The sequence below is a fragment of the Arachis stenosperma genome, chromosome 7, assembly GCF_014773155.1.
Source record: "Arachis stenosperma cultivar V10309 chromosome 7, arast.V10309.gnm1.PFL2, whole genome shotgun sequence".
Taxonomy (NCBI): Eukaryota; Viridiplantae; Streptophyta; class Magnoliopsida; order Fabales; family Fabaceae; genus Arachis; species Arachis stenosperma.
The window spans coordinates 9,249,545-9,260,472 of record NC_080383.1 but is presented as its reverse complement, the minus strand read 5'-3'; the positions used below and the strand labels follow the sequence as shown (position 1 = coordinate 9,260,472).

Sequence of the window (10,928 nt, the reverse complement as noted above, 5' to 3'; positions counted from 1 at the left end):
AAAAATAATAGCAAGTGAATCTTGAGAACATGACTGATGGCATCATATATTATATCAGAGAGAGATATTTGTCTACAAATACATCTATTCACACACTCTGATACCAACTAAACAAGTGAAACTCATCCATATTTAACTGTTTTTTATTATCTATACTTATTATACTAATATCTCTATTAGCAACTTTATATGTAAGTGTATCAGCATAAAAATTTGTCTTTTTGAAGATGTACCTAACCTCAATTTCGTTTCAATTTTACTAAAAGCTCTTTGATTGACTTAACGAGGGTGGAGCTACATGTCTATCATATTGTTTCCTTCAAAAGCAATAGAAGAGTATATTTCTAATATAATTCTATCACCAACTCTAAATACTCAGGTTTGGTAGCGAGCTTAACACCAGTATAAAAGTCCAAAATCTTTACCGTTGTGATGATAATAGAAGAGCACATTTACTGATTTTTTATTCTTTATACTCAATGTACTACTATCTCTATTAGTAGCTTTATATGGATACTTTATTTCTCATGATCATTTTTTGATAATCAACAGAAAATAGTAAATTAAGCACACAAAAAAGGACTTCATCATATTATCTTTGCCATTGATGAAATTATAGGGAATGTAGTGAAGTGTATAAAATGTACGTAGATTAACCATAACTATTTATAAGGATTCAAATTGGTGATACATATAGTATTCATGAGACTATTTTTTTCGGTCAATTAACTTTACCAATATTAGTTAAGGCATCATATATTATATCAGCATTAAAGTGATAAACTAAGACGCATGTATGTGAAATACTTAGATAAAATAAATTAAAAAATAATAGCAAGTGAATCTTGAGAATATGACTGATTGCATCATATATCATATCAGAGAGATATTTGTCTACAAACACATCTATTCACATACCCTGATACTAACCAAATAAGTGAAACTTTATATCTATACTTAATGTACTAATATCTCTATTAGTAACTTTATATGTATACCTTGTTTTTTGACATCACTGCTGGATGACTGATTAATTGTTATAGCAGAGATAATAGAAAAGAACAAATTAAGCATAAAAAAAAAGAGTAGGGGTGGCAGCAATACCCGAACCCGCGGGTACCCGACCCGTCCCTACCCGGTCGGGGCGGGTTTGAAGCATGGCGGGGTGGATGAGCGGGGCGGGGCGGGGCGGGGTCGGGTTTAGGGTGAACCCGCCCCTACCCGCCCCGGAGTGCATAAATATATATATATATTAAAAATTAGGGTTACTTGACTTCACTTTCTCGCCGTCGTCACTCATTTCATTTCCATTCTCAAATCTCAACCCTAGGCATTAGGCAAACTCTAAAGCTCACTTCGTCACTTACTCACTCTTCACTCCTTCAGGCTTGAGGCTTCAGGCCTTCAGCTCTTCTCCAACTCTCCAAGGCTGTCAAGGACCACATCCTCTGCTCAGTTGCGCCAGTAAGTCGCCATCACAGCTTGTCCGATCGTTCGTCGTCGCTCACCAAGACACCAACCGTCCTCATTCATCTCGGTCGCCTCGCCGCTGTCGCTCACGGAGCTCACGTCGGCGTCGCTCCCACTTCTCGCCGTCACTGTCCTCGCCGACTCGCCTCTCCAATCTGCGGTCTTTGGTCTGTGCTCACCTTGTCGTCCCTCCTTCCTCCGTCGTCGTCTCTCTGGTGACTGGTAAGCACTAAGCACTTCTCGCTCAATACTTACCGCTGATGTGCATGCTCAGTTTTTTTAATTTAATTTTTATGATTTATGTTTTATGTTAAAATAGTTAAGATAAAACTAAAATTAATTTTGATTTCAAAAAATTAATTTCTCGCTCTGGTGACTGGTAGATTCCTGCATTGTGTAGTTCTTTTTCTTGTAAAATTCAGTCCATGGAGAAGAAGAAGTGATTTATTCTGATTTTATTCTAATTTTGCAATTGTTATTGAGTAGTGAATGGACTCTTCAAGATTAGAGTGACTTGGTTTATGAAAGGGAATATGATCAAGGTGTTATAAACTTATAATTATGAAGAGAATCAAAGACTGTTCTGTTTTTTCTGTTAAGAACAAAGGCCAGAGCAATAAGTTTAGTGTTGATTATGTTATGAACTTTGTTTATCTATTTTGGTATGTTGCAGTTTTTGATTGAATAAATTTGGCTGAATTTTGCCTAAAATTTGTGTGATTTTTGTGCAATTTTACTACACTAGTTAAACAGCAGAAGTGCAGAACTGATCAACAAATTTTGCTGATAATTCCATTCCATGCATCTTGTAAATTTCTTCCTGTCCATGTGATAAAAAAATTCAATATTTCAGTTATATCTATCTAAAGAAATAAAAGGGTATTGACATAATTCTTTCTTGGTCATTATGATTCACTTTCCTAATCTCTTAATTATAAAAGTTGAATGATGAATTATCAAATCATATTCACATAGTTTACTGCTACTACTACTGTTACCAAATGAATTTTGAATTTAATAAAAGTAATTTCTAAATTATAAATCTAAATAAGCAAAGTCATAATCCTCAAAAAATAAAAGATGTTAACAACTTCTAATTAACCTACTTGAATGGAGTTATTTTCCTTGTCGAGTTCCTTATTTTCCTTGTCAAGTCTAGTAAGTTCTTCATGGAGTAATTGGACTTCAGTTCTAAGCTTTGCCACGGATCCTTTGAGCTCTTGGAATGCTTCCTAATAAAATTAACAGTTTTGTTTATAAATTGAAATTCAAGTTTTGAAGATATATATCAATCAAGATAATGCACATTTTTATATTGTATTATGTACCTGTTCATAATTTCTCTTCCTCTGAGCACATTTTCTGCTGGCCTCTCTTACATAGTACCAATTAATTTGTTAATTCTTACATCTTTTGATTTTCAGGTTTAAATTTTGATTTGCAAATTTTTAATGATGATGAAGATGTTGAAAGTGATCAATAATAAGGGTTAAAGATTCTTTTATATCTAATATTGTAATTTCTTTATTATGGTGTTAAGTTTGTAGTGATCTAACACTTTTTTTTTTAATTTCAAGTTATTTGAGCTAATGACATTGTATGAATTTCATGTTTGTATTTTAATTTATTTATGAATTTTAAGTTTTTTTTTGTCTTAATTTAGATATGAATATGTTAAAATTAAAATATTTAATTTTTATAGAGGCGGGTAGGGGTGGGGCAGGTATCCGCAGGGGCGGGTTCGGGTACTGCAATTTACTACCCGTGGGTTGTGACGGGGCGGGTAGTACCTGAGTTACGGGACGGCGGGGCGGGGTCGGGTAGGGTAAAAACCCGCCCCTACCCGCCCCACTGCCACCCCTAAAAAAGAGCTTCATCCTACTCATCTTTGTCATTGATGATATTACAAAAGATGTGGTGAAATTTTTGTGAAATGTATATAAAGTAACTACAACTGTTTATAGGGATCAAGTTGGTGATAGATATAGTATTCATATGAAGATTTTTTTCAGTCGGTCTACCTTATCAATATCGATTAAGGCATTGAAGTGATAAATTAAGACGCGTGTGAAATACTGAAGTAAACAAACTTACGAAACAATGGCAACTGGCAAGTGAACCTTGAGAACATGCCAACCTTAAAAATATGCAAATTAATTGCATCATATATATATTCTATGGGTATTAGAATGATAAACTAAGACACATGAATGTGAAACACTTAGATAAAAAATTAAGAAATAATGTCAAGTGAATCTTGAGAACATGCGAACTGAATGCATTATATATTATATAAGAGAAAGATATTTATCTACAAACATATACATTCACACACTCTGATACCAACCAAACAAGTGAAACTCATCCATCTTTAACTGTTTTTTATTATCTATACTTAATGTACTAATATCTTTATTAGTAACTTTATATGTATACTTTATTTTTTGATATCATTATTGGATGGCTGATCAATTGCTACAGTAGAGATTAAGCAAAAAAAAGAAAAAGGACTTCATCCTACCCATCTTCGCCATTAATGATATTACAAGGGATGTGGTAAAGTTTTTTTGAAATGTATGCAGAGTAACTACAACTATTTATAGGAATCAAGTTGGTGATAGATATAGTATTCATATGAAGATTTTTTTCAATCGATCAACCTTATCAATATCGATTAAGCCATTGAAGTGATAAATTAAGACACATGTGAAATACTTAAATAAACAAATTTAAGAAACAATGACAACTTGTAGGTGAATTTTGAGATCACGCCAACCTTCAAAACATGCAAACTAGTTGCATCATATATGCTATCGGTATTAGAATGATAAACTAACACGCCTGTCAAACAATTAGGTAAGTGAGTTTACGAAATAATAACTAGTAAATGAACGTTTAAGAACATGTCAACTAATTGCATGATATATTATATCATAACATGATGTAAGTAAAGAAAAAATTAAAGTTTACAATTGCTGAATTATGGGATATTTTTTTGTCTACAAAATACATTCCCTCACACACATTATCCACTCCCTGATACAAAATAAGTGAAACTCACCAATATTTTAACTGATTCTCTAGATCAGTAAGATAACAAATTAAATACAAGAAAATTTTTTTTTATCCTACCTATTTATTTTCTCCCTTAATAAGATTATAGAAGATGTAGTAAAATGTAGAAATGTATGCAAATTAACCAAACTATTTATGAGAATTAAGTTGGTAATAGATATAGTATTTATGTAATAATTTTTTTTTAATCGGTCAATCTTATTAATATCAATTAAGGTATTAATGTAATAAAATGTCAACATTAAAAATATGTAAAATGGTTGTATCATGTATCATATCATAACATAATGTAAGATAAAAAAAAAAACTAAATTGACGGTATTTTTTTATTTTTGGTTGATACAACACATTTATTCATATACACTATTTTTTTTTAAATTTTATCCGGATTCAAACTCCAATGTAACTTTTTAGATGACCAACTATTCTTTCATTGTGTTATTATTTAAAAGTTGTATATTAATTTGGTCAACTCAGTTGAAATTAATAAAAAAAATTATGAATTGAAGCTAGATGAGTATAAGAGTACAAATGGATTTGTGTCCATTAATAAAAATAAACCTAAATAAACTTAAAATTTATAAATAATGATAAAAAAATAATAGCAGAGTATTATTTAAAAAAATGTCCTTACAACTATTATTTTTTATTTCTATTTATAATACTTAACCTATATTTAAGCCTATTTTTATTAATTAGTCCAAATACAATTATACTCCTGTATTCATTATCCTCTATTTCTATTAATTGAACCAAATTCAATTGTATTTGTATATTCATTATCATATTTATACGTGTGTTATAAACAAAGAAAACAAAAGGTGAGAAGAACATAAAAGTCATAAATCAATATAAAAATTGACAAATTTGCATCATCAATAATTTTGTATAGAATCATATAAATTATTTGTGCAAAAACTAATAAAAAACGAGTATTAAAAATTTGATCAAATAGTTCATTTTTTATATACATTTAAAAATATAAATTACAGTAATTTAATTGATTTAAATATATGGGCATATATATGAATTAGAAAAAAATTTAAGAACAAACACTTTTATTAAAATTTGGCCAACACTTAATTATCAAAATAAAAATAAATAATTTTACACCGTTAAATATCATCTTACACCATTACATATATCTCTTTTTATTTAACTTTGTAAATTTTAATTAATTTTTTATGGCTTGTCACATTACACTGTGAAATCGTCGTCTTCTGAAATCCAGTTTCTTATTTCGTTTTTTATTTTAAATATTTGTTTTTATTATATTTTAAATATTGTTTTTCAATAATTTTAATTTTTATTTTAGTTTCAGATAATTTTTTGTGATGAAGTTGGTTAAATTAACTGAAAAATAAATTAGTCAGACTTTCTAATTTGTTAGAAAAAATATGAAACTTTGGACGTTCTAATTTCTAAATAGAACAACAAAAGCAACATTCAAAATCTTCTATTTGACACATTCAAACTTTGTTATTTAGAACATCCAAAAATCCAAAATACCTTCTCAAATGAATATGATGCACATAGACATAGTGATGACTAATATCTGAATAATGACTTATTATTTTGAATATTTTCTTTAGTTTTGGTGCTTTCAACTGTATTTTGTTTTCATTGAATATGTTCTTCGATTTTTTCATCTTCTTATTCTTCTCATTTGCATCTATTTGAGAGCGCGAACCTATATATCCGAGAAAGTTACAAAATTGAGAATTTAGTAGAGAAGAATAGTGCAGCTACTACTAAAAATAAGAAAAGAAAAAGGAAAAAGGGATGGATGAAAAAGGAAATATAGAAGGAAAAAAATTTGACTGATTATTAGCAACTAAATAATAATTTTTTAAATTAGACTAGTCCTATTATAAATCATCCATTCATCCTTAATGGCAAATAGTAGTGAAAAAACAACGCAATTACATGTTTCAAGGAAAATAATAACATTCATTATTCAGCCAACAATACAATATAACACCACAAGCAAAACAATAGAATTAAGTTAAATTAAAAACTTTAGCTATCATTAAAAAATAAAAACTACAATCATAATGAAAAACATACAAGATTATGATGTTGCTCCGGAATTTGGATCGACTTTTCACTTGATGATTACCATAAACATAGATAACATTAGGACAATGAACTCGAGCACATTTGTTTAATAACATTACTTTATTGTAAGTTACATATTAAAAGTATGACAAAGAACTTATTATTTGTAGCCTCGATTTTAGCGCAATATCGTGCTTCATCTCAGTTTCCTTCGTTCCAAATTCCAAAACCTTCTTTGCGGCCGATGCTATTTCCTCCACCACCACCGTATCCTCCTCCGCCTCCATGTCCGCCACCTCCACCACCTCCATGGCCGCCCCCACCACCACCTCCTTTGCCACCACCACCACCATAACCTCCTCCGCCTCCTTTGCCGCCCCCGCCGCTACTTCCGCCACCACCGTGTCCACCACCTCCACCGCTGCTTCCTCCACCACCACCTCCATGTCCACCGCCACCACCTCCATATCCGCCGCCACCACCGCTGCTTCCGCCGCCGCCGCCGCCTTTACCGCCTCCGCTGCTTCCTCCTCCTCCTTTGCCACCACCGCCGCTACTTCCGCCACCGCCGCCACCACCACCTCCTTTTCCGCCACTTCCTCCACCCCCATATCCACCGCCTCCCCCGCTGCTTCCTCCACCACCGCCGCCTTTACCGCCGCCGCCGCCTTTCCCGCCACTTCCTCCCCCACCATATCCACCGCCTCCACCGCTGCTTCCTCCACCGCCACCTCCTTTCCCGCCCCCGCCGCCACCCTTCCCACCTCCACCTCCGTAACCACCACCACCGCTTCCTCCGCCTCCGCCGCCTTTACCGCCGCCGCCACCTTTCCCGCCACTTCCTCCACCACCATATCCACCGCCTCCACCGCTGCTTCCTCCACCGCCGCCGCCTTTACCGCCGCCGCCGCCACCCTTCCCACCTCCACCTCCGTAACCACCACCACCGCTTCCTCCGCCTCCGCCGCCTTTACCTCCTCCGCCGCCTTTACCGCCTCCGCCGCCACCCCCCTTCCCACCTCCCCCTCCGTAACCACCACCGCCACTGCTTCCTCCCCCGTCGCCGCCACCGCTGCTTTCTCCGCCTCCGCCTCCGCCACCTTTACCACCGCCCCCGCCGCCACCTTTCCCTCCCCCACCTCCGTAGCCACCACCTCCGCCTCCATGGCCGCCGCCACCTCCATGCCCACCACCTCCACCTCCATGACCACCTCCTCCTCCATGACCACCTCCTCCTCCATAACCATCTCCTCCACCACTGTCACCTCCTCCATAATGTTCTTCATGCATCAAGGCTGCACAATAAATGAATCAAATAATTAAATTAAATGATACTTTATATATTTGCATTTCATGGAGTCCACTTGAAACTAGAACAGTTGCTTAGCTAGAAGATCAATAACAGTTTTTTCGCTTACCATTATCCCCAACGCTTCTTTTTTGAACTCCATTTTCTTCTACTGTATCACATAAAAACAACATTAACATACATGAGCCATGCAACTTCAACATAATTTCAATGACATGCGTTAAATAAAATTTGGTTTAATTTTTGTACTAAATTAGAAAGAATTCTTTACATTGCATGTATATAACGTATTCTATATATAAAAAACGCAATCATGCATGCCATTTATAGGAAGCTTTTCTTTGGGAGAGGAAACAATTGATACCTTGTAACTCATCCTCTTTGGATGGCTCATGAGCCACCGCAGAAGAGATGAGAACCACCCCTAAAAGGAAACACAGAAGAATAGGTTTAAGCCTCATTTTTGTTTTGTGACACTACTTGAGAAAAACGATGAATGCATAGTGTCCTCAATACTTCCCATATATATAGATGGTGCCGCAAGCTAAGAGCACTGGTAAATTCATGGAGGGAGGGGGAAAGAGTGGAACCCACTCAACCGCATAAATAAATATTTTTTGGCTTATTATCAGTGAATTCGATGCTCATTTTATTTATTTATTTATTTCTTATCAATATCTATTCAAAAATGATAATTTTAAAAGTATTAACAAATATTTAATGATAATTTTTCAGTAAGATAAATTTTTATATTTTATTGAATACATAAACATTTAAATATTTTTATTTATTATATTTTTAGCATATTTTTAAAACATTTAATTAGATATTTTTATTTATGATTTATTAGACTAAACGGCTAATTATAAAAAATTTGAAATTAATAAAAATTAAATAATATTTTAATGTAGGATTTACATTTTTTATTATTTAAAATAATTCTTTTTTTATTTATAGTTTCTATAACTTTTTCTAGTTTATTTCATATAATAAAATTTAAAATATTTTATTCTTTACAGATAACGACATCACGTATTCTTAAACGATGATGTAACAAGTTACTAATTATGTGACATATCTTCAATTCCTACTTCAGTATTTTAACTTGGTCCTTTAAAAATTTAGTTACCAAAAGATGTTTTCTAATTACTTTTTTCCCAGTCTACGTCTCTGCATACCATGTTCAATTTTGACTGACACGGAGATATGCTGAAGATTTTGATCGGGGTGAAAGCTCAAATTAAATTACTTGAAATGTGCACCTCGACTATATTTGTTTAAAATAAAATGTATGCTATTTATTTCAATTAGTTCGTTCCATGTTATCGGCTATCCATACGAAATCTGATGAAGGCGTTTCTTGTTATTTACTATAAAAGATACGTAACATAAAATGTTGCATATCGAGAGAAACTTTGAAATCCTGGAATTCCTGTTTCTGTGCCACCTAGAGTACAGGTGTTCATGATAGAAAGAACGATTCGTGAACCAAAGGCACGTCTTCATGAGTGTAATCGGTGCAATTAATGTACTTTTCTTAAAGAAGTAAAGGACAAAGAAGATAGGGGCAAAAAGAAGCTGCATGCATGGCTCTTCACTTTCATGTTACCTTCAAGTTAACTTGCATTTTAATTTTAAGAAATGGGTTTAGTTAGGAAACTGGTAAAATTATCAATTAAATAAATTTTTATAAATAAATATAAAATTTAATTGTTTACGTATTTGATAAGTAAATTAATTTATTGTGAATTTAAATTTTATTTAAAAATCTATCATTAGAAAAATGGTAGAATTACCAATTAAATATAAAATTTATTTTTTTTATGTATTTGATGAATACATTAATTTATTAAAGTCAGAATCAATTTAGTACATCTACAATGATAACATAGTAAATGACGTGTAAACGAATAATATTGTGACACGTTGTATAAGTTCACACATAACTAAATAATATTGTGATACATGGCACATTTATTCACATAAATATGTCACGTATCACTAATCGATTCGTTATCATATCAGTAATTAATGATCCACGTTATTAAATCACATCAATATGCTGTTAATGAAAAATAAGTCAAGAATGATTAATATAATGTATTTTTATCAATCTTAAAAATATAATTAGTGCAATTAAAATTTCAAAAATAATTTTAATGCACTATGTTAATTTAAAAGACCACTTTATAACTTAATTCTTATTACTATGTGGAGAATGCACACCCCTTTTTTTTCTAGTTCTTTATTTGTTTCATCAATTTTTTTTATTTTTATGTAACAATGCATAAATATTTTAACCATTAAATTTATTTAATAATTAACAATAAAAATAAGATTATTCTTAAACTCATTTTTGTAGTTTTTGCATACATACGTGTGTATGTCTTTTTTTTTTAATGGAAAATTAAATTAAATAAAAAAAACCAGTTCCTTCCTTTTTCTCTTTACTAAAAGGTTGATGTTGAAATAAAATCCTTTTAACTACATAAAGGATTTTAAAATATTAGTGATTTAAATAACTATTTTTATTTTTTATTTTTAATATTTTTTAATATTTTTTTATTCTACTTGTCAAATATACAATAAAAAAATAAATTTTATATTTTCAAGTGAAAAAAAATTAAAAAGATCCAATTTCGTATATTAATACGTATTAACTCATATTTTTATAAAAATTTAATTTTGATGTACTGATAATACATTATTTTTCAATTCTATCCATTATTCATTTAGGTTGTATTTAGTTATGAAAATAGGATAAGACAAGTGCCATACAACAATCATAAAATTTAAAAAGAAGTTGAATTGGAAGTTCGTGATTTGGATGGAGATTCTCATTATTTGGGCGAGAAATTAGGAGTTATTAAAAAGAAAGATGCAGTTACAGAATCATTGGCTCTTCACGTGCCTGATGATCATGTTAATGAGGCATGCATGGATGATGGAGAGGGCTAGCAAGAAGTGCTGCGTAAGAAAAAATTCACAATGGGCCATCCATCAGGTTTGAAGGACC

General features: G+C 32.4%; 1 pseudogene; it reads left to right on the top strand.

The window, feature by feature from the left end:
* The first annotated feature begins 6,748 nt into the window (after positions 1-6,748).
* LOC130939354 (uncharacterized) overlaps positions 6,749-10,928 on the top strand; it is a 99,880-nt pseudogene continuing 95,700 nt past the window's right edge.